The sequence below is a fragment of the Pan paniscus genome, chromosome 18 (genome assembly GCF_029289425.2).
Source record: "Pan paniscus chromosome 18, NHGRI_mPanPan1-v2.0_pri, whole genome shotgun sequence".
Classification (NCBI taxonomy): domain Eukaryota; kingdom Metazoa; phylum Chordata; class Mammalia; order Primates; family Hominidae; genus Pan; species Pan paniscus.
In genome coordinates, this window is record NC_073267.2 from 77214427 (window position 1) to 77238400 (window position 23974).

Below are 23974 nucleotides of genomic sequence, written 5' to 3' on the forward strand. Positions count from 1 at the left end.
CCTTCTTGCTATAAAAGTTCATGATTCTATATATGACAAAGAAAAGAAGAGTGGAGGCCAGGCACAGTGGCTCACACCTGTAATCCCAGCACTTTGGGAGGCCAAGGCGGGCGGATCACCTGAGGTAAGGAGTTCAAAACCAGCCGGGTCAGCATGGCCAAACCCCATCTCTACTAAAAATACAAAAAAAAACTAGCCAGGTGTGGTGGCAGATGCCTGTAATCCCAGCTCTTCAGGAAGCTGAGGAAGGAGAATCATTTGAACCCAGGAGGCAGAGATTGCAGTGAGCCAAGATCACACCACTGCACTCCAGCCTGGGTGACAAGAGTGAGACTCTATCCAAAAAAGAAAGAAAGAAAAGAAAGAAAGAAAGAAAGAAAGAAAGAAAGAAAGAAAGAAAGAAAGAAAGAAAGAAAGAAAGAAAGACTGGAGGCCGGGCATGGTGGCTCATGCCTGTAATCTCAGCACTTTGGGAGGCTGACGTGGGTGGATCGCTTGAGGTCAGGAGTTCGAGACCAGCCTGGCCAACGTGGTGAAACCCCGTCTCTACCAAAAATATAAAAAGTTAGCCGGGTGTGGTGGTGCAAGCCTGTATTCTCAGCTACTCGAGGGGCTGCGGCAGGAGAATCACTTGAACCTGGGAGGTGAAAGTTGCAGTGATCCAAGATTGTGCCACTGCACTCCAGCGTGTGTGACAGAATGAGACTCCGTCTCAAAAAAAAAAAAAGAAAAAAGAAAAAGAAGAATGGAAAACAAAAACCAGTTCAAGAGGAAAGTGAAAGAACTAATTGCTATACAGATTAAGTATAATTAAAATTTTCATGGTAGCAAACATAGGAAAATGCTCACTAGAAAAAAAAATACCAAAAAACTTTTTTCATCAAACTGGCTAAAAGAAAAAGTATGCTTAAAGAGATTTTATTAGGCCGGGTGCAGTGGCTCATGCCTGTAATCCCAGCACTTTGGGAGGCCGAGGCGGGCGGATCACCGTCAGGAGATAGAGACCATCCTCACTAACACGGTGAAACCCTGTCTCTACTAAAAAATACAAAAAATTAGCCAGTTGTGGTGGTGGGCGCCTGTAGTCCCAGCTACTCGGGAGGCTGAGGCAGGAGAATGGCGTGAACCCGGGAGGCGGAGCCTGCAGTGAGCCGAGATCGTGCCAGTGCACTCCAGCCTGGGCGACAGAGCAAGACTCCGTCTCAAAAAAAGAAAAAAAGAAAAAAAAAAAGATTTTATTGGGCTGGGTGTGGTGGCTCATGTCTGCAATCTCAGCAATTTGGGGGGCCAAAGCAGGAGGATTGCTTGAGATCAACAATTCAAGATCAGCACAAGCAACTTGTACTGTACTGTACTAAAAAAAAAAAAAAAAAAAAAAAAATTAGCCTGGCATGGTGGCACATGCCTATAGTCCCAGCTATTTGGGAGGCTGAGGTAGAAGGATCGCTTGAGCCCAGGAGTCAAGACTGCAGTGAGCTATGACAGTGCCACTGCACTCTAGCCTGGGCAATAGAGTGAGACTGTCTCAAAAAAGGAAAAAAGGTTTTTTTGTATACAGATATTTACTATAGCATTGGCTATCATAGTGAAAAACTGGGAGACAATCTAGATGTCCAATACAAGTAATGGGTTAGATAAAGAATGCTGTGGAGTTACTGAAAACCATGAAGTAGAAGGCCCTCAATAACCTGAAAGACATTCACCACATTGTCACTGAAAGGGGAAAACATACACTATCAGAAGTATGGGTTTTTTTTAAAAAAAGCACACAAAAGAAGTATAATAGGTATGAGTATATATATAAGGATATCTGTAATATATCTATAAAAATATCTCTATTCAATGCTGTAGAAGGACTAGAATACTCCTGAATTTATTGATTGCTGAGGTTGATGGGATTATGAACGATTTTTATTGTTTCTTTTCAATTTTTGAACTTTGCCAAATTTTCTGAGACATGATTCTGTCTTATTCATTGTAGAGTTTTTCTTCTGATCACAAGGGTTATACAATAAAGAACAAAACCAAACAAAAGTCCTTTGCTTGGGATCAACGTCATGTGGGAAAACCAAGATGAGATGTAGGTGTGCTCAGAATATCAGGGTTCCCCATCCAACATTTCCCCCAGCTAAACCAGCAGTTCCCCACTCCATATTAGCATCACTGGTAACCCTAGACCCACTGAAACAGACAAGAGTGATGTGGGCCACATCACTGTCATTTTCTTTTTCTCTTTTTAAATTTTAATGTAATTTTAAAAATTGTAGTACAATATAATAAAATTTACTTTTTTTTTTTTTGAGACGGAGTCTCGCTCTGTCGCCCAGGCTGGAGTGCAGTGGCATGGTCTCGGCTCACTGCAAGCTCCGCCTCCCGGGTTCACGCCATTCTCCCGCCTCAGCCTCCCAAGTAGCTGGGACTACAGACGCCCCCCCACCACGCCCAGCTAATTTTTTTTTTGTATTTTTAGTAGAGACGGGATTTCACCGTGTTAGCCAAGATGGTCTCGATCTCCTGACCTTGTGATCCGCCTGCCTCAGCCTCCCAAAGTGCTGGGATTACAGGCGTGAGCCACCGCGCCTGACCTACTTTTTGTTTTTTTTTTTAAAGACAGTCTCACTCTGTTGCCCAGGCTGGAGTGCAGTCGCGCAATCTCAGCTTACTGCAACCTCCCCCTCCCGGTTTCGAGCGATTCTCCTGCCTCAGCCACATGAGTAGCTGGGATTACAGGTGTGTGTCATCACCCCTGGCTAATTTTTGTATTTTTGGTAGTGATGAGGTTTCGCCATGTTGACCAGGCTGGTCTCGAACTCCTGAGCTCAAGCGACCTACCCACCTTGGCCTCCCAAAGTGCTGGGATTACAGGCGTAAGCCACCATGCCCAGACCATCTTAACTATTTTTAAGTATATACATCAGTGGTATTAAATACATTTACAGCTGGGCGTGGTGGCTCATGCCTGTAATCCCAGCACTTTGGGAAGCCAAGGTGGGTGGATCACCTGAGGTGAGGAGTTTGAGACCAGCCTGACCAACATCGTGAAACCCCATCTCTACTAAAAATACAAAAATTAGCCGGGCGTGGTGGTGTGTGCCTGTAATTCCAGCTACTCGGGAGGTGGAGACAGGAGAATTGCTGCAACCCAGGAGGCGGAGGTTGCAGTGAGCCGAGATCAAGCCACTGCACTCCAGCCTGGGCGACAGAGCAAGACTGTCTCAAATAAAATAAAATAAATAAGTAAATAAATAAATAATTTACATTGTTGTGTAACCATCACCACCACCCTGGTGATGGTTACTTCTGGAACTCTTTTCACCTTGCAAAACTAAAAACTCATTAAATAATACCCATTATTCCCATTAAATAATAACTTCCCATTCCCACTACCCCCGCCCCAGCCCCTGGCAACCATCATTCTACTTTGTCTCTATGAATTTGACTACTTTAGATACCTCATCTAAGTGAAATCATGCGTTATTTGTGCTTTTGTGACTAGCTTATTTCGGCTAGCATAATGTCTTCAAGGTTCACCCTTACAAACCTTGTAGCATATGTCAGGACTTCCTTCCTTTTCAAGGTTGAGTAATATGCCATTGTATGGCTGATCCATTCCTCTATCAATGGACACCTGGGTTGCTTCCATGTTTTAGCTACTGTGAATAATACTGATATGAACATGGTGTACAAATCTCTTCTAGATTCTGCTTTCATTTGTTTGGGGCATATACCCAGAAGTGGAATTGCCGGGTCATGGTAATTAGATTTTTAATTTTCTGAGGAACCACCATACTGTTTTCCACAGTGGCTGTACCATTTTACATTCCCTCCAACAGTGTGCAAGACTTCTGATTTCTCCACGTCCTCACCAACCCTTGTTATTTTCTGGTGTTTTTTGTTGGTTAGCCATTCTGATGGATGTGAGGTGACCATTATTCACTTTTTTTTTTTTTTTTTTTTTTTTTTGAGACAGAGTCTTGCTCTGTCACCCAGGCTGGAGTGGAGTGGCACTGGTCTTGAACTCCCGACTTCAAGTGATCTGCCTGCCTCGGCTGCCCAAAGTGCTGGGATTACAGGCATGAGCCACCATGCCTGGCTTCATCATTCACTTTTATCGTTCACTTTTAAAGCCCCCCAGGTGATCCTAGTGTGCAGCCACCAGCTGAGAACCTCTGAACTATGTTTAACGCATGTGAAAAATTATCTACATAACAAAATGTCCTGTTTGTTATATGTACACTTTCCTGAACCTTCTCACCCTCTGTATTATGATTAAAAGGACAAATCTGTCATTAAGAGGGAAAAATCTCTAACACAACTATTTTAACTTCTATGTATTACCTTCAGTAACATCATTTTACCAATAATTTTATAAACACCATACGGTCCCTTTGTTTACCAATTATTTATTGATTCTTTTTTGAGATGGATGACTCTGTCATCCAGGCTGGAGTGCAGTGGCACAATCTCAGCTCACTGCAACCTCCGCCTCCTGGGTTCAAACGATTCTCATGCCTTAGCCTCCCGAGTAACTGGGACTACAGGCATGTGTCATCATGCCCAGCTAATTTTTATATTTTTTAGTAGAGATGGGGTTTCACCATGTTGGCCAGGCTGGTCTTAAACTCCTGACCTCAGGTGATCCGTCTGCCTTAGCCTCCCAAAGTGCTGGGATCACAGGTGTGAGCCACTGTGCCTGGCCTACCAATTACCTTTAAAAAGCTAACTACTCCTGATCTTGGTCACTATCATAATTTTTATTTTGAGACAGATTCTTGCTCTGTTTGCCCAGGCTGGAGTGCAATGGCTTGATCATGGCTCACTGCAGCCTCAACCTCACAGGCTCAAGGGATCCTCCCACCTCAGCCTCCTGAGTAGCTGGGATTACAGGTGCACACCACTGTGCCTGGCTAATTTTTGCATTTTTTGTAGAGACAGGGTTTCACTATGTCACCCAGGCTGGTCTCGAACTCCTGGCCTCAAGTGATCTGCCCACCCTGGCCTCCCAAAGTGCTAGGATTACAGAAGCAAGTCACACTGTGCCTAGACCCAAAAAAAAAAAAAAAAAAAAAAAAAAAATTAAGACTCTGCGGCAGGTCCCTCTGCATAGCACAGCTTCTGCTTTCTTTGAGATGACCAACTCCTGGAACTCCTCTCTATCCTGCATCTTCCCTCCTCTGTAAATCTTTTCTGACTGTACCCCCCACCAGGAGCTCCTCCCTCTGGACCTTCTATATACTTGCAATAGGAACTAAACTTACTCCTCTTTTGTGTCCTCAGGCCCACAAACACAGCAGGCCCTCCACTGATTAGTGAATGAATAAATTAATGAACTCACTGTGCTCAGTAAAGTGTTTTCTGGATGCGCCTACTCACTGGTGTCACCAGCTTCTCATGGCCACATTCGTCCATGAAACACCAAAGTTACCCTCTGAAAACATACTGGAGGTTCTATCCTCACGTGCTACTGATAGTGATACAGAATCGTACAGCTGTTCTGAATAACAAGTAATCTGGCCTTATATATAATTAAAACTATGCATTTTGTGACTCACAAATTCTACTCGTGTGTGTGTGTATGTGTGTTCCCAAAGAAATTCTCATAGGGATCCACTGATAAGGGATACAAAGATATTTACCACATCATGTCTGAGGTGCAGAGTTGGAGACAATCTGGGGATCAAAAGTGGGCAGGTAAAGTGTGGGGGATATACCCACTGGGGTTCTCTGCAAGTTAGAAACAATACTAGATGAATACAGTCACATGAATGAACTTGGTAAAAAAAAAAGAAAACATAGCAAGCTCTAATACATTATTTATATAAACTAAAAATACACACACAGGCTGAGTGCGGTGGCTCACGCCTGTAATTCCAGCATTTTGGGAGGCAGAGGTGGGTGGATCACCTGAGATCAGTTCACGACCAGCCTGATCAACATGGCAAAACCCCATCTATACTAAAAAATAAAAAAATTAGCTGGGTGTGATTGTGCACGCCTGTAGTCCCAGCTACTCAGGAGGCGGAGGCAGGAGAATCGTTTGAACCCAGGAAGCAGAGGTTGCAGTGAGCTGAGATAATGCCACTGCACTCCAGCTTGGGTGACAGAGCAAGACTCTGTCTCAAACAAAACAAAAAAAACAAAAACCCACACACATGCACAGAAACAAAAATGCTTCATAGGAACTTATACAAATGAAAGGATACATACATTTACAGGGGATAGGGAAACCAGAGTAGAGAAAGGGGATAAAGGGGAATAATTTAAAAAAAAAAAAAAAAGCCCGGGCACGGTGGCTCATGCCTGTAATCTCAGCTCTTTGGGAGGCTGAGGAGGGCGAATCACGAGGTCAGGAGATCGAGACCATCCTGGCTAACATGGTAGAACCCCGTCTCTACTAAAAATACAAAAACAAAATTATCCAGGCGTGATGGCGGGCGCCTGCAGTCCCAGCTACTCAGGAGGCTGAGGCGGGAGAATGGCGTGAACCCAGGAGGCAGAGCTTGCAGTGAGCCGAGATTGCGCCACTGCACTCCAGCCTGGGCGACAGATTGAGACTCTGTCTCAAAAACAAAAACAAAAAAAAAAGGAAAATGTGGTTCTAAAAGGAATCCTTTCTCACTTTTTAAATAAAAAGCTTGCATTTCAAACACAAAGTGACAGATATATGTACCTCTGGTCCTACTAATGGGACACCAGCACAAGCTCCCTGATCTAGCCAAATCCAGGGAGTAGCACTGCATCTGCATATTTAGCCCAGGACCACTTATAACTCAGACAAAGAACCTTATTTCAAATTAGCCACCACACCTGGCTTTTTGGTTTTTTTTTTTTTTTTTGACACAGAGTCTCACTCTGTCACCCAGGCTGGAGTCCAGTGGTGCGATCTCGACTCACTGCAACCTCCGCCTCCTGGGTTCAAGTAAGTGGCTGGGACTATAGGTGCGTGTCATCACGCCCTGCTAATCATACCTGGCTAATTTTTTGTGTTTTTTGTAGAGACAGGGTTCCATCATGTTGCCCAAGCTGGTCTCAAACTCCTGGGCTCAAGCAATCCTCCTGCCTTGGCCTCCCAAATTGCTGGGATTACAGGCATGAGCCATGGTGCCTGGCTAGAATCTTTTTTGGGAAGTGGAAAAATGTACATTACAGAATGTACCATTTTAAACCATTTTTAGGTGTACAGTTCAGTGCACTAATACATTCGTATTGTGCAACCATCACCAACATCCACCTCCACGACTTCTTCATCATTCCATACTGAAACTCTGTACCCAGCCAAAATTAACCATTTTAAAGTGAACAATTCAGTGGCTGCTGGGTGCAATGCCTCATGCCTGTAATCCCAGCACTTTGGGAGGCTGAGGTGGGAGGATTACTTGTGCCCAGGAGTTTCAGGCTATAGTGGGTTATGATCATGCCATTGCACTCCAGCCTGGGTGACAGAGCAACAGAAAGACTCTGTCTCAAAAACAAAAAACAAACAAACAAACAAAAACCAACCCCCATAATCCAGTGGCATTTAGGACATATTTTTTTTTTTTTAAGACAGAGTCTTGCTCTATCACCCAGGCTGGAATGCAGTGGTGCAATCTTGGCTCACTGCAACTTCCACCTCCCGAGCTCTGAGGCTGAGGCGATTCTCCTGCCTCAGCCTCCTGACTGGCTGGGATTACAGGCACACGCCATCACACCTGGCTAATTTTTTTGTATTTTTAGTAGAGACAGGGTTTCACCATGTTCGCCAGGCTCGTCTCAAACTCCTGACCTCAGGGGATCCGCTCGCCTGGGCCTCCAGAAGTGCTGGGATTACAGGCATGAGCCACTGAGCCTGGCCTAATTTTTTTATTTTTTGTAGAGACGGGGTCTCACTGTGTTACCTAGGCTGGTCTCAAACTCTGGCCTCAAGCGATTCTCTCAGCTCAGCCTCCCAAGGTGGTGGGATTATAAGCGTGAGCCACTGAGCCTGGCTTTTTAATAAAAAAGTTTTTTTTAATTTTATTTTAATATAGAGACAGCATCTTACTATGTTGCCCAGGCTGGTCTTAAATTCCTGGCTTCAAGTGATCCTCCCACCTCGGCCACCCAAAGCACCAGCATGGGATTATAGGCATGAGACACCACGGCTGGCGAAATTGTTTTCTTAACTTCATTTTCAAGCCCAGCATCTCTTTTGCTCCTACTGTAGACACAAGTGTACTGGACTAAGAAAATGTCTATAGTAGGGGATGGTTTGTCAGCATAGCCCAGTATAACATCCTGTACTGCTCGATTCTATCTGAAGTACACCTGTTCCTTTGTGAACCACTAAATTACACACGACTTGGGCTGCCTCTAACTCCAGATCCCTGCCAATTTCGTGCCTCTTGTCTCCACTCTGTGACTGTGAAGCTTGGCTTGCCTCCTGTACTCTCACTGGGGTTGTTTTATTTTAACCAGCTTTCATTCTTTCTGATGGTAAACTGTCTGTGGCCACTCAGTCACCTTGTTTCCTTTTCTACTTTCTCCATCTCTCTCTTTTTTTTTTTTTTTTTTGAGACGGAGTCTCACTCTGTCACCTAGGCTGGAGCGTAATGGTGCAATCTCGGCTCACTGCAACCTTTGCCGCTCCGGTTCAAGCGATTCTCCCTGCCTCAGCTACTACCTCAGTAGCTGGGGTTACAGGCACACGCCACCATACCCAGCTAATTTTTGTATTTTTAGTAGAGACAGGGTTTCACCATGTTGGCCAGGCTGGTCTTGAACTCCTGACCTCAGGTGATCCACCCGCCTTGACCTCCCAAAGTGCTGGGATTACAGGCATGAGCCACTGAGCCCAGCCACTATCTCTCTCTTTTCTCTTTGCTAATTCTGCCCCTACAGGCTTCTCTACTAGTTTTCTTAGAAAACAGGTCAAACACACAGTTATCTTCTACAATTTTCATGTCCTGGACTCCCTTCAGCTATTTTGGTCACTGTCTGCTTTTACAGGTGTCTTGGTTATTTACAGGTTATGGCTATTATAGGAGCTTGACAGTGTCAAGCATGCAGCATTAGGTAAGTAGTGAGATTCTACTTAAGTTTTTTTTTTTTTTTTTGAGACGGAGTCTCATTTCTGTCACCCAGGCTGGAGTGCTGTGGCATGATCTTGGCCCACTGCAACCTCAGCCTCCTGGGTTCAAGCAGTTCTCCTGTCTCAGCCTCCCGAGTAGCTGGGATTACAGGCATGCACCACCATACCTGGCTAATTTTTGTATTTTTAGTAGAGACAGGGTTTCACCATATTGGCCAGGCTGGTCTCGAACTCCTGACCTCAGGTGATCCTCCTGCCTCGGCCTCCCAAAGTGCTAAGATTACAGGCATGAGCCACTGTGCCCAGCCAAATTTTGTTGGTCATTAATTACCAATTGTTACAGGGCTAAGGGAGTGAGACACAGTCCATGTCTTCTCTAAATTCATGCCCAGGGCACACCTCCTCCACTCTCACACCGTGTTCCTTCTCACCCTAGTTATATTTGGGTATATATAGGGAATATATATGTACCCACTACATAGGGAACCTTTTTTTTTTTTTTGAGATGGAGTTTCGCTCTTTTTGCCCAGGCTGGAGTGGTGCAATGGCACGATCTCGGCTCACTGCAACCTCCACCTCCCAGGTTCAAGCGATTCTCCTGCCTCAGCCTTCCAAGTAGCTGCGATTACAGGAGCCTGCCACCATGCCTGGCTAATTTTTTGTATTTTTAGTAGAGACGGGGTTTCACCATGTTGGACAGGATGGTCTCGATCTCTTGACCTCGTGATCTTCCCGCCTCAGCCTCCCAAAGTGCTAGGATTACAGGCGTGAGCCACTGCGCCCGGCCGGGAATCTTTTTTTTTTTTTTTTTTTTAATGATCTATTACGTATCTATGACCAACTTAGATGTCTCCTCTTCAAAAGCTGTGTAGGAATATGAGGATGATAATTTTGAGCCAATATGAAGTGAAAAATATATATAAGTATCGGTAGCTTAAAACAACAGAATGGACTAGAATTTTTTTTCTTTTTTGAGACAAAGTCTTGCTCTGTCACCCAGGCTGGAGTGCAGTGGCGCGCTCTTGGCTCACTGCAAGCTCTGCCTCCTGGATTCACGCCATTCTCCTGCCTCAGCCTCCCGAGTAGCTGGGACTACAGGCACCCACCACCACGCCTGGCTAATTTTTTGTATTTTCAGTAGAGACGGGGTTTCACCATGTTAGCCAGGATGGTCTGGATCTCCTGACCTCGTGATTCGCCTGCCTCGGCCTCCCAAAGTGCCGGGATTATAGGCATGAGCCACTGCGCCCGGCCGAAAAAATTTTAATAACCTGTTTTACTGCCACTGACTCAAAGGGAAGCTTCATCAACTCCCATAAAGGGGTATTGGCTGGCCCCTGAGGAAGCCAGATGGCATGAAGGCAGGCAGGCTTGCTGACTAGGTATTTCCTGCCCAAGCAGGCAGAGCTGGTTTTCCTTGTTAATTTCAGTGGCTACCCTTTCTCACCCCTAAAATTTCCCCACTCTTTGTCTTTAACATCCTTGCACATATCCTTCAGATGCCTCCAAAGATCTCCACAAACCCAGTCCTGCCAAGACCACATGCATTTCCCATCACCACATGCTGGTCAGGAATGAAGTGTGCCTTGGCAGGACAGGCTATATACAATTTGACAAGGCCTTGCCTGGGTTCAAATCCTGGCTCTGTCACTTTCCAGCTGGGTGACCTCAGGTAAGTCCTTTAGTCACTCTGTATCTCCATTTCCTCATCTGTAAAATGGGGAAATTTTATCTACCTCACAGGGGATTTAAGGATTGAGTTAATATTTGTAGAATACTTATAATTGGGCCTGGCCAATTAGATATGAGTCAGTACATAGGGAATCTTTTTCTGAAAAAAAGATATCTATTAACTATCTGTGACTGACTTAGATGTCTCTTCTTCAAAAGTTGGGTAGAAATATGAGGGTCATAATTCTGAGCTAATATGAAGTGAGTATAATAGGGCAGCCAGTGTTTAGTCTGTCCCTAGGTCCATGCAACCCTGTTGTACAGATGAGAAAACATGCTCAAAGAGGCGAGGTAACTCTCCCAGGGTTCCATGCCTGGCTGTGTGCATGACCTGCTACAACCAGCATGAAACCTTGAGCAGGTTACTTCACTTCTCTGAGCCTCTATAAAAACAAGAAAGAAAAACAGTCATTTTGTAACATGTGCATGTGTGGAGCAACTCTTCTTCCATCCTTCCTCATGAGTGTGAGCCAGGCAAGTTCCTTCCACTGTCTGCTCTGGGGGTGACTGTTTGCCTCTGATCCACTGTTCAAAACCAATACTAATCTGGTCAATGTCTCACCTTTTCTGAGGAGCTAACGAGGGAGCTGTGGGACATAAAAAGATGAAAAGTCCTAATTTCAGGGGTGACAAGTCAGCAAGGTGAGTAGGAGCCAGAACTGGTGGCGTAAAGTGTTAATCTCAAGAGTTTGGACTTTGACAGGTGGGTGTGCTCAGTATTCTTGGTCTGCTCCTCCTTCCCTACCTGATCCTCTCTGCCCTGCTTTTTGTCTCTGGAGTCAGAAGGTCAGTATCTAAAGCCCTGGGCTCCAGGTCCTCTGGCTTCCATCTGAGTCCAGCCAAGGGAAAGAACCAGGAAGAGATCAGCGAGCAGGAAGAAAGGCCAAGGTGTTTATTTTCTGCCTTCTCTCCCTGCCAGGATATGGTTCTGGCAGAGCTGTGTTCCTTAACCAAGGTCACAGCTCCTTTGGAGGACCCCTCTCTCCCATGACCATTGCTTTTGCTGGGTTCCAGTGACACATCCCCACTCCGTCATTGCACCTAGGGTGGGGACACTACCTTGCCAGTCCCTGGGTGCTCCACTATCCCTTGTATGTTTCCTTTACTACTCACACTATTGTGAATAATCCCTTCATTAAAGAGTTTTTAATTAACCCTTTGAGTACACTGTTTCCTGTCTAGACCTTGACTAATGCAGGTAAGCAATAAGAACCATTGGATTTTTTTTCTTTTTCTTTTTCTTTGGGATGGAGTCTTGCTCTGTCACCCAGGCTGGAGTGCAGTGGCGTGATCTTGGCTCATTGCAACCTCTGCTTCCAGGTTCAAGCAAGTCTCCTGCCTCAGCTTCCCGAGCAGCTGGGATTACAGGTGTGCGCCACCATGCCCAGCTAATTTTTGCATTTTTAGTAGACACGGGGTTTCCCCATATTGGCCAGGCTGGTCTCGAACTCCTGACCTCTGGTGATCTGCCCACCTCGGCCTCCCAAAGTGTTGGGGTTACAGGCGTGAGCCACTGTGCCCGGCCTGCATTTTTTTTCTTTAATTTGGCAGAAAGACGTAGGTAGGATAGAGTTTAGGAGACATTAGACACAGAGAACCAGTTAGGATATCAAGTAAGACATAAGGAGGGTCTAATGGAGGGAATGAAATGGAGCAGACAGTTATCACTAGGATTTGGGATTATCAGCAGGGTGGGAGAGCCAAAAAAATAAAATAAAATAAATAACTGAACTATAGACCAATACGTCTCATAAACTTAGGCACAAAAATCCTCAACAAAATATTAGCAAATTAAATCTAGCAATGTGGCTGGGCGTGGTGGCTCACACCTGTAATCCCAGCACTTTGGGAGGCCGAGGCGGGCGGATCATGAGGTTAGGAGATTGAGACCATCCTGGCTGACATGGTGAAACCCCGTCTCTACTAAAAATACAAAAAATTAGCCAGACGTGATGGCGGGCACCTGTAGTCCCAGCTACCCAGGAGGCTGAGGCAGCAGAATCGCTGGAACCAAAGAGGCAGAGGCTGCAGTGAGCTGAGATCGCACCACTGGCACTCCAGCCTGGGCAACAGAACAAGACTTCGTCTCTAAAAAACAAAACAAAACAAAAATAAATAAAAATAAAAAAAAAAATACACCATGACCAAGAGGGGTTTAATCCCAGGAATGCAAGGCTGGCTCAACATTCTAAAATCAACTACTATTGCATAGGAGAATGTGGGGTTTTTTTGTTTGTTAGTTTGGTTTGAGACAGAGTCTCACTCTGTCACCCAGACTGGAATGCAATGGCGCAATCTCGGCTTACTGCAACCTCCGCCTCCTGGGTTCAGGTGATTCTCGTGCCTCAGCCACCCGAGTAGCTGGGACCACAGATGTGTACCACCATGCCTGGCTAATTTTTGTACATTTTGTAGAGAAGGGGTTTTGCCATGTTGGCCAGGCTGGTCTCAAACTCCTGGCCTCAAGCGATCCACCAGCCTCAGCCTCCCAAAGTGCTGGGATAACAGGAGCAAGCCACCACGCCCAGCCTGGATAGCAAAATGTTTAACTGAAAAAGAAAAAAAAAAAAGGCCAGGTGCAGTGGCTCACCTGTAATCCCAGAATTTTGGGAGGCCAGGAGTTCAAGACCAGCCTGGTGAACATGGTGAAACCCTGTCTCTACAAAAAACAAACAAAAAAAGCCAGGTGCAGTGGCACACACCTGTGGCTACTCAGGAGGCTCAGGAGGGAGGAACACTTGAGCCTGGGAGGTGGAGGTTGCAGTGAGCCATTTTTGCGCCACTACACTTCAGCCTGGGCAACAAGAGCATGACCCTGCCTCAAAAAAATAAAAACTAGGCCAGGCGCGGTGGCTCACGCCTATAATCCCAGCACTTTGGGAGGCCAAGGTGGGCAGATTGCCTGAGCTCAGGAGTTTGCGACCAGCCTGGGCAACAAGGTAAAACCCCATCTCTACTAAAATACAAAAAAATTAGTCGGTCATGACAGCATGTGCCTGTAGTCTCAGCTACTTAGGAGGCTGAGGCAGGAGAACTGCTTGAACTCGGGAAGCAGAGGTTGCAGTGAGCTGAGATCGTGCCACTGCACTCCAGCCTAGGCAACACAGTGAGACTCCGTCTCAAAAAAAAAAATTAAATTTAATTTAAAAAATAAAATCAATTACTATAATTTACCGTATCAGTAGTCATTAGACAGCATTAATTAGAAATACAAATTAAGGCCGGGCACGGTGGCTCACCCGAGGTCAGGAGTTTGAGACCAGCCTGGCCAACATGGTGAAACCCTGTCTCTACTAAAAACACAAAAATTAGCCAGGCATGGTGGCGGGCGCCTGTAATCCCAGCTGCTTGGAAGAGTGAGGCAGGAGAACTGCTTGAAGTCGTGAGGTAGAGGTTGCAGTGAACTGAGATTGTGCCACTGCACTCCAGCCTGGGTGACAGAGCAAGACTCCATCTCAAAAAAACAAAACAAACAAACACAAAACAAATTAAGGCTGGGTTCAGTGGCTCATGCCTGTAATCCCAGCACTTTGGGAGGCCGAGGCGGGCGGATCACCCGAGATCAGGAGTTCGAGACCAGCCTGGCCAACATGGTGAAACCCCGTTCCTACTAGAAAAAAAAAAAAAAAATTAGCCAGGCATGGTGGTGCATGCCTGTAATCCCAGCTACTCAGGAGACTGAGGCAGGAGAATCACTTGAACCCAGGAGGCGGAGGTTGTAGTGAGCCGAGATTGTGCCACTGCACTCCAGCCTGGGTGACTGAGTGAGACTCTGTCTCAAAAAAAAAAAAAAAAAAAAAAAGAAATACAAATTAAAACTTATTGAATACACATTACAATGTCTGAAATTCAGAAAACCTGATATCAAATACTGGCAAGGGTAGGAAGCAACTATTCATTAATGGTGAAAATGTAAAATAATAAAGCCACTTTGGAAAAGTTTGCCATCTTATAAAGCTAAATAATACCTATCACACAACCTAGCAATCCTACTTCTAGGTTTAGTACTTATCAAGAGAAATGAAAACTTATATTCACACAAAAACCTATATGTGAATGTCTACAGCAGCTTTATTCATAATTGCCACATCTTGTAATCAACACAAATATCCTTCAATATGTAAACAGATAAACAGTAGTATATCAACGCCAATGGATACTATTCAGCAATAGAAAGAACATACTATGGATATATGCCACAATGAACAAATCTCAAATGCATTCTGCTAACTGAAAGATGCCCTACTTAAAGGCACCATACTGTGTGATCCCATTTAAATGCCATAATGGAAAAGCAAAACTATAGGGACAAAGAGTAGATCAGTGGTTGTCAAGGGCTGGAACTGGGGCTAAGTGTAGACAACAAAGGGGCACAGGGGAATTTTTGTGGGGTGATGAAACTGTTCTGTATCTTGTCTAGAGTGGCAATTACATGACAGCATTTGTCAAAACTGATAGCACAGAATATACAGAAAGAGGATAAACTTCACTGTTCTGTAAATTATACTTCAATCAATGTGACTGACCCCACTTAAAAAAAAAAAAAAAAAAAAAAAGACCCTGAAGTTTTAAGCCTAAGTGACTGAGAAACTGCAGTGTCCTTAAGAGAAACATGGAACCCAAAAGGCCCGACTGTTGAGACTTTGGTGTGGAGGCTGAGATTTGTGAATTGTTTTTTCCCAGACTGCCTGAACATCATCTTACCTTCTGTGTATCTAGTCTGTAGAACCCCAGCTTCTGCCAAACTAGAGGCCACGACCCACTGCCTATCACAGGGGTGGGAGAAATCCAATCTGGTAATTGTTTTTGTAAATAGTTCTATGGGTATGACAGAACACAGTCATACCCATTTGTTTACCTACTCCTTTATTTATGGTTGCTTTTGTACCACCAACAGCAGAATAGGTACAACAGAAGCCATACGGCCCACACAGCTTAAAATACTTAAAATTTGGAGGCCGGTACAGTAGCTCACACCTATAATCCCAGCACTTTGACAGGCTGAGGCAGGCGGATTGCTTGAGGCTAGGAGTTTGAGACCAACATGTGAAACACTGTCTCTACTAAAAATACACAAATTAGCCAGGCTTCAGGGTGTGCGCCTGTAATCCTAGCTACTCAGGAGGCAGAGGCAGAAGAATCACTTGAACCTGGGAGGCAGAGGTTGCAGTGAACACAGATCACGTCACTGCACTCCAGCCTGGGCAACAGAGTGACTCTGTCTTAAAAAAAAAAAAAAAATTTACAATTTGGCCCTTTACAGAAAAGATTTGCTGACCCCTGCCCTACGCTCTGTTATAAGGCCCAGGAACTCCAAGTGACACAGTATTGTCATGAAGGTAGCCAGGATTTTTTTTTTTTTTTTTTTTTTTTGAGATGGAGTCTCGCTCTGTTGCCCAGTCTGGAGCACAGTGGCACAATCTGAGCTCACTACAACCTCTGCCTCCTGGGTTCAAGTGATTCTCCTGCCTCAACCTCCCGAGTAGCTGGGATCATAGGCGTGTGCCACCGTGCCTGGCTAATTTTTGTATTTTTTAGTAGAGATGGGGTTTTACCATGTTGGCCAGGCTAGTATTGAACTCCTGACCTTACATGATCTGCCTGCCTCGGCCTCCCAAAGTGCTGGGATTACAGGAGTAAGACACTGCGTCCGGCCAGTAGCCAGGATTACAGTAAAAAAAGAATCACACACCTCACTGTGTGTGAGAAATCAGATTCTGGGAATTTTGGAGTCAGTGGATAACTTTAGAGGTCACTCACTCATTAGGCAGCTTGTATAGTGGTTAGACCCTCAGCAGAAGGTGCCTAAGAATTCTTCTTTCCTGCCAACAGTCTTTATAACGTTGGGGTTTTAAAGTACAGAGTTAAAACCTGTATTTCCTGGCCAGGCACGGTGGCTCATGCCTGTAATCCTAGCACTTTGGGAGGCCGAGGCGGGCGGATCACCTGAGGTTGGGAGTTCCAGACCAGCCTGACCAACATGGTGAAACCCCATCTCTACTAAAAATACAAAATTAGCTGGGCATGGTGGCGCATGCCTGTAATCCCAGCCACTTGGGAGGCTGAGGCAGGAGAATCGCTTGAACCCAGGAAGTGGAGATTGTGGTGAGCCGAGATAGCGCCTTTGCACTCTAGCCTGGGCAACAAGAGCAAAACTCTGTCTCAAACAAAACAAAACAAAAAGGAAAAAAAAACCCTGTATTTCCTAGCATTCCTTGTAAAGAGGTGTGTCAAATGAGATAAATATAGAAGGTATAGTTTGGCAGAATGTCTGGAAATGTTCTTTAAAGGAGGCAATCTCAACTGGCAGGAACTGTCACCCCTGCCCCTTTCTGTCTGGAATTACCACCAGGAGGTGACTTGAGGATAAAACACAATTTCTTGCAGATTTTGACACTGAAAAGATGAATCAGATGTTACCTGTACCCTCAAAGAACTCCACAGATCAGACAGGCACTTGAGCAAATCTGTCATACGGTAGACAGGCAGAGCAACAGAAACTTGCCTCTGCTGCAGAGAAGAGCACCATTAACTACAGGGGCTAGAGGCAGTGTACAGCAGGAAAGACTTCCTGGAAGAGATGACATAACTCCCCATTACCCATCTGCCCAGCCTCTGGCAACCACCATTCTACTTTCTGTCTCTGAATCTGACTGCCCTAGGTACCTCACATAAGTGGAATCATACAGTATTTGTGCTTCTATGTCTGGCTGATTTCACTCAACGTAATGTCCTCAAGGTTCATCCATGTTGTAGCATGTGTCAGATTTTCCTTCCTTTTATAAAGGCTGAATAATATTCCATCGTGTGTAGATACCACATTTTGCTTATCCATTTATCTGTCAGTGAATGCTCGGGTTGCTTCTACATTTTACTATGTCCATAATGCTGCTATGAACTTGGGAGTACAAATTATAGTTTTTTGACCCCGAGTTCAGTACTTTAAATTTTCACTCTAATAAATTTCATTTAGTTTAATTTGGGTGACTGTTTACCAGCTGAGATAATTTTGGATATTTACTCACAGTCCCTATCAGCTTTGTGTCAGCTGAAAATGAGATCAGCGTAACAACATCTCTTTTTGAGTAAACATTACGTGCCCCGTGCTTTACAGGCATCATCTGATTTAACAATTATAACTTCCAGAGGCAGGTGCCATTATTATCATCTTCATTTTACAGATGAGGAAACTGAGGCTGCCATCGTTTTTTGGATTAGTGATTTCAAGTACAGTAATTACAATTTCACAGAAGTATACTAGCTCTAATTTCTCTTTTTGCCCAATGGGATGAGAAACTACAAAAAACCCCCACAGCTCACATTTAAATAAATGATATTTATATTTGGCACTCCTCTCAAGGTTACTAATAATCCAGCAAGCATACTAAAAAAACCAAATTGTTGCCAAGTGCACACACAGTCAGAACTGACCATAATATCCACAAGGCCAACAACCAGATGTGTACAGGCACCTGACGCAGAGTTAGGCCTTAATAAATGTTAGATGATGATGTCCTTTATAAATCCACACACCTTGCAGTGTTCTCCAGTTCTCTTTCTAGGTGCTCAGGGATCATTTGTTTGATGAGATGTTCTTGCATAGTTCTGAGGAATCACCAGCATCAGGCTCAAACATCACAGACATTGTGTATCGCCTATCATCTGGCACCTGCCTCTGCTCCACAGTGCCTCAAGGCTTATTGACAGTAGTTTATGGAGTATATCATGGTCAGCTGCTACTTTTCTGAGACCCGTGGGATGTAATTCAAATTGATCAGAGGAAACAAACCCACTGGGCACTGGGTATGCTACCTTCCCTGCACATGGTCCTTCCAGCTGGGTCTCTGATGAAAGAGAAATATAGGAGTTGAATAGTTGTTTTCCCTGCCATGGTATCCATTATTCATCCTAAATACCTCTCAGTATATCTTCAAGAATACTTTTGATCACCTGCCAGTTTTTTCTTTTCTTTTTTTAGACACAATACCACTTTGTTGCACAGGCTGGAGTGCAGTGGCATGATCTCAGCTCACTGCAACCTTCGCCTCCCAGGTTCAAGCAATTCCCCTGCCTCAGCCTCCCAAGTAGCTGAGATTACAGGCATGTGCCACCATGCCCAGCTAATTTTTGTATTTTCAGTAGAGACAGGGTTTTGCCAAGTTGGCCACGCTGGTCTTGAACTCCTGGCCTCAAGTTATCCACCCGTCTCAGCCCCGCAAAGTGCTGAGAACACAGGCATGAGCCACTGTGCCCGGCCTACCTACAGGTTTTTTCAAGTGTCATTACTTGTTCTGGGATTGTGTCTCCCCGATCCTATTAGCAGCAGCGAGCTAGCTCTTCAGAAATTTATAGATGAATGGAGCCTGGGTGGTTCCATCCAAGCTTTTAAAAAATGTACCTGTAATAGGCTGGGTGTGGTGGCTCACACCTGTAATCCCAGCACTTTGGGAGGCCAAGGCGGGCGGATCACTTGAGGTCAGGAGTGCGAGACCAGCCTGGCCAACATCGTGATACTCTGTCTCTACTAAAAATACAAAAAATTAGCAGGGCACGGTGGCAGATGCCTGTAGTCCCAGCTACTCAGGAGGCTGAGGCACGAGAATCACTTGAACCTGGGAGGCGGAGGTTGCAGTAAGCCGAGATCACGCCACTGCACTCCAGGCTGGGCAACAGAGTGAAACTCTGTCTTTAAAAAAAAAAAAAAGTGCCTGTTATGGTTTTCCCTGTGATTTTTTTTTTTTTTTTTTTTTTTTTTTGGAGACGGAGTCTTGCTCTGTCACCCAGGCTGGAGTGCAGTAGTGCAATCTCAGCTCACTGCAACCTCCGCCTCCGGGGTTCAAGCAATTCTTCTGCCTCCTGAGTAGCTGGGATTACAGACGCGTGCCACCACGCCCAGCTAATTTTCGTATTTTTTGTAGAGATGGGGTTTCACCACATTGGCCAGGCTGGTCTTGAACTCCTAACCTTGTGAGATCTGCCTGCCTCGGCCTCCCAAAGTGCTGGGATTACAGGTGTGAGCCACTGCACCTGGCCTGACCATACTTTTTTAAATTACAAAATATGCTTTTTATTTCTCAGTGCCGGACTTTTAAAAAGAGCCATTAGAGATTTCTATAGACAAAGTTACAGCCTTGTAATACTATCTTTACCCTGCAAGTCACACAAATGCGGTAAACTGATTTTCAGCCAAAGCATTAAATCAATTCAATGGGGAAAAAAATTCTTCTTAAGAAATGATGTTGGAACAATTGGATATCCATATGGCAAACAACCTTAACCCCTCTCTCTCACTGTTATATGCAAAAATTAATTCAAGACAGATCAAAGACCTAAATGTAGAAGCCAGAACCATAAAGCTTCTGGAAAAATACATCAGAGAGTACTTTTTGAAATCATGGGGTAAGGATTTCTTGGACAGGACACAAAAAGCACTAACTCATTGAAAACTGGATTTCAAAATTTAAAATAATTTCTGCTCATTAAAATACATCATTAAAAAAATGAAAATGCAAGCCACAGGTTGGGAAAAAATATGAGCTGAATATATATGTAACAAAGGACTTGTCTGCAGAACTCCAACAAATCAGCAGATGATGAGGTCAGGAGATTGAGACCATCTTGGCTAACACATGGTGAAACCCCATCTGTACTAAAAATGCAAAAAAATTAGCCAGGTATGGTGGTGGGCACCTGTAGTCCCAGCTACTCGGGAGGCTGAGGAAGGAGAATGGTGTAAACCCAGGAGGTGGAGCTTGCAGTGAGCCGAGATCGCGCCACTGCACTCCAGCCTGGGCAACAGAACGAGACTCCATCTCAAAAAAAAAAAAAATGTCTGGGCGCAGTGGCTCATGCCTGTAATCCCAGCACTGTGGGAAGCCGAGATGGGTGGATCACCTGAGGTCAGGAGTTTAAGACCATCCTGGCCAACATGGTGAAACCCCATGTCTACTGAAAATACAAAAACAGCCTGGTGTGGTGGTGCATGCCTGTAATCCCAGCTACTCAGGAGGCTAAGGCAGGAGAATTGCTTGAACCCAGGAGGCGGAGGTTGCAGGGAGCCAAGATCACGCCATTGCACTCCAGCCTGGGCCACAGAGTGAAATTCCATTTCAAAAAAAAAAAAAAGACTTACAATCCTGAAGTTTGGAGAGGATATGTGGCAAATGGAACTCCCATACATTCTTGGTGGGAATGTAAAACAGTACAACCACTTTGGAAAATTGACAGTTTCTTATAGTTAAACATATATCAACCCAATCACAGCAACTCCACTTATAGATATTTATCTAAGAAAATAAAAACATAAGTCCACAAAAAAAATTATACAAATGTTCACAGCAGCCTTATTCATAATGGCCCCACACTAGAAACAAATGTTCACATCATAAATTATGATGTCACACAATGGAATACAGTAAAACAGTAAAAAGGAATTAACTATTAATGAATTTTTTTCTTTTTAAAAATTTTATTAATTTTTTGTAGAGATGTGAGTCTCACTGTGTTGCCCAGGCTGGTCTCAACCTGCTGGCCTCAAGTGATCCCCCTGCCTCAGTCTTCTAAAGTGCTGGGATTACAATGAACCACCTCGCCTAGCCTGTATGAATCTTAAAAACATTACGTAGAGTGAAAGATGGCAGGCCCACACACAGAAGACCCATACTGTAGAATTCCACTTTTTTGAAATTCAGGAATAAGCCAGCCTTATTTATAGCAACACTAGTCAGAAGGCGGCAGTGGCGGTGGTGGCTGAGGTGGAGGGAATCGAACAGAAAGGGGCACAAGGCTACATTCTAGAGTGATGGAAATGTTCTGTATCTTGTTTGGTGCTTGGGTTACATGGTGGTACAACTGTCAAAACTCATCAAATTGAATATTTAAGATCTGTGTTTTTAACTGTATGTAAATTATACCTTAATTTTTAATCACCTTAAGTAGTTGTGCCCAAGGACATAGAACAACCTGTTCACACCTTGCAAATTCAGTTCTGTAATCAAACTAAATGGATATGTGTGAATTAGAAGTCTCTTTCCTTTAAAACAAAACCAAAAAAACCTGTAAGCTTACTTTTGGGGACATCATCGGTACAGGCTGGGGCCAAGAGAGTAAGTTTTCTGAGAAAGTAACTTCAAGCTAAGGCCCAGTAGGCTGGTGAATCCCAGCACTTGCTGAGCGTATCTGAAGATGGCACTTTTCCCTGGGCAGTGTGTCACACTGGGTGAGTGGCTGAGCTCCAGATGTTAGGAAGTCCTCACCACTCATGAACAACTCATACTGAGGAAGGGAGGGTTCAAAAGGGGTTCTCCCGTATCATTTCTGGCAAGCAAATTTAATGATGGCTATTCATAGAGCATTGGTATGTATCAGTTTGTAGTTGTAGCTATACAGGTTGGGCAATAAGACTTGGCACTGAAAGAGTGGTAAGCCCTCACTTAGTGTCAGCCTCCACTGTGCCTCAAGGGCCACTCACCATGAGACTAGCCCCAGATCCAGCCCCACACCTTCCAGAGCACTGCATCCTGAGAGGCACCTCCACAGACTTGATGCACACCTCTGTCCCCTCAGGCACATTCCAAAAGGCCAGTGTCAAGACCCATACTGTAGAATTCCCTTTATTTGAAATGCAAATAAGACTCATTTGATAATTTGATTTTTCTGTGAATTCTTTTCAGTAATTTCATCCTAATATAAAGCACTGGGGCCAGAGGTGAGGGTCACAGCCCTAGTTATGAAGTGAGACAGATCCTCAACCTAACTTAAAACAAACTGTAGGGCTGAGAGCAGTGGCTCACACCTGTAATCCCAGGACTTTGGGAGGCCGAGGCAAGTGGATCACTTGAGCCCAAGAGTTTGAGACCAGCCTGGGCAACATGGCAAAACTCCTTCTCCACAAAAAATACAAAAATTAGCTAGGCATGGTGGCACAAACCTGTAGTCCCAGCTACTCAGGAGAGGAGACTGGGGTGGGAGGATCTCTTGAGCCCAGTAGGTCAAGGCTGCAGTGGGCTGTGATTGCACCACTGTACTCCAGCCTGGGCAACAGAGCCTATCTCAAAAGAAAAAAAAAAAAAGATTGGGACATTAGCTAGGCTGATTAGGTGTTTTAGGTGCTTGCGTATAAAATGACACCTGTAATTTATGCAGATTGATTAATAAATACTTATTAAGCACAGACTATGAGCCAGGCCTCAGCAAAGTGCAGGATACTTCAGTAAGCCAAACAGATATAGTTTCTGCTTGCAAAGAGTGTACAGTCTAGGAGGAGAGATAAGATAATCAAATAATCACATAAATATGTAATTACGATTTGAGATTAAATGCTATAAAGGAAAAGAATGGTGCTATGAGAGACTCAGCAGGATATAAATTAGCCTATTATTATTATAATGGAGTCTCACTCTGTCACCAGGCTGGAGTGCAGTGGCATGATCTCAGCTCACTGCAACCTCTGCCTCCTGGGTTCAAGCATTCCTCCCACTTCAGCCCCCTGAGTAGCTAGGACCACAGGCACATGCCACCACACCCAGCTATTTTTTTTGTATTTTTGGTAGAGACGGGGTTTCCCATATTGCCCAGGCTGGTCTTGAGGCTGGTATTCAACTCTTGTCCTCAAGTGATCCGCCCGTCTCAGCCTCCCAAAGTGTTGGGATTACGGGCGTGAGCCACCATGCCCAGCCAAACTAGCCTTATGTTTATCTATTTTTTATTTTTTGGGGACAGAGTGTCACTCTGTCACCCAGGCTGGAGTGCAGTGGTGCACTCTTGGCTCACCACAACCTCTGTTTCCTGGGTGCAAATGATTCTCTTGCCTCAGCCTCCCGAGTACCTGGGATACAACTGTGCGCCACGACACCCAGCTAATTTTTTTTGTATTTTTATTTAATATTTTTTTAGAGACAGGGTCTTGCTCTGTTGGTCAGGCCGGAGTGCAGTGGGGCGATCATAGCTTACTGTAGCCTCGAACTCCTGGGCTCAAATGATCCTCCTGCCTAGGCCTCCCAAAGTGCTGGGATTATAGGCACGAGCCACCACGCCAGCCCTGTATTTTTAGTAGAAACCGGGTTTCACCATGTTGGCCGGGCTGGTCTCAAACTCCTCACCTCAAGTGATCTGCCCGCCTTGGCCTCTCAAAGTTAGCCTTTGTTTTTTTTTTTTGAGACGAAGTGGAGAAGTGCAGTGGTGCGATCTCAGCTC

The 23974-nt window shown here is 44.8% G+C and overlaps 1 protein-coding gene across 1 annotated transcript in view; it reads right to left on the minus strand.

Annotated features, from left to right (window-relative positions):
* GFOD2 (Gfo/Idh/MocA-like oxidoreductase domain containing 2) overlaps nucleotides 1-23974 on the minus strand; it is a 50210-nt gene that overhangs the window by 11947 nt on the left and 14289 nt on the right. The gene's annotated exons all lie outside the window — the stretch shown is intronic.